This window comes from Trichechus manatus, unplaced genomic scaffold (assembly GCF_000243295.1).
Source record: "Trichechus manatus latirostris isolate Lorelei unplaced genomic scaffold, TriManLat1.0 scaffold00090, whole genome shotgun sequence".
NCBI classification, from domain to species: Eukaryota; Metazoa; Chordata; class Mammalia; order Sirenia; family Trichechidae; genus Trichechus; species Trichechus manatus.
This window is the reverse complement of record NW_004444026.1, coordinates 5,916,292-5,917,472: the sequence shown is the minus strand read 5'-3', so window position 1 is coordinate 5,917,472 and position 1,181 is coordinate 5,916,292.

The window sequence follows — 1,181 nt, the reverse complement described above, 5'->3', positions numbered from 1 at the left end:
AATACCATTTATAATAGCCCCTAAAAAAATAAAATACTTAGGAATAAATCTAATCAGGGAATGTAAAAGACCTGTACAAAGAAAACTACAAAACACTACTGCAAGAAACCAAAAGAGATCTACATAAATGGAAAAACATACCATGCTCATGGATAGGTATACTCAACATTGTGAAAATGACAATTTTACCCAAAGCAATCTACAAATACAATGCAATCCCAATCCAAATACCAACCATATTCTTTAAAGAGATGGAAAAAACAATCATTAACTTTATATGGAAAGGGAAGAGGCCCTGGATACATAAAGCATTATTGAAGGAGAAGAATAAAGTGGGAGGATTTGCACTACCCAAACCGAGAACCTACTATACAGCCATGGTAGTCAAAACAGCCTGGTACCAGTACAACGACAGATACATTGACCGATGGAACAGAATCGAGAAGCCAGATGTAAATCCATCCACCTACGATCACCTGATCTTCGACAAGGGCCCAAAGTTCATCAAATGGGGGAAAAGCCAGTCTTTTTAACAAATGGTGCGGGCAAAATTGGATGTCCATCTTCCAAAAAAATGAAACAAGATCCATACCTCACACTATACACAAAAACTAATTCAAAATGGATCAAAGACCTAAATATAAGCCAAAACCCATAAAGATCATAGAAGAAAAAATAAGATCAACGCTAGAGGTCCTAATACACGGCATTAACAGGATACAAACCATAACTAACAACATACAAAGTCCAGAAGATAAGCTAGATAACTGGGCTCTTCTAAAAATGAAACACTTATGCTCATCAAAAGACTTCAACAAAAGAGTAAAAACAGAATCAACAGACTGGGAAAAATTTTTGGCTATGACAAACCAACAAAGCTCTAATGTCTAAAATCTACAGGAAAATCCAACACCTCTACAACAAAAAGACAAATAATCTAACTAAAAAATGGGCAAAGGAAATGAGCAGACACTTCACCAAAGAAGACATTCAAGTGGTAACAGACACATGAGGAAATGCTCACGATCACTAGCCACTAGAGAAATGCAACTCAAAACCACAATGAGATACCATCTCTCACCAGCATTACTGGCACGAATCAAAAACACAGAAAATAACAAATATTGGAGAGGCTGTGGGGAGACTGGAACTGTTATGCACTGCTGGTGGGAATGCAAAAT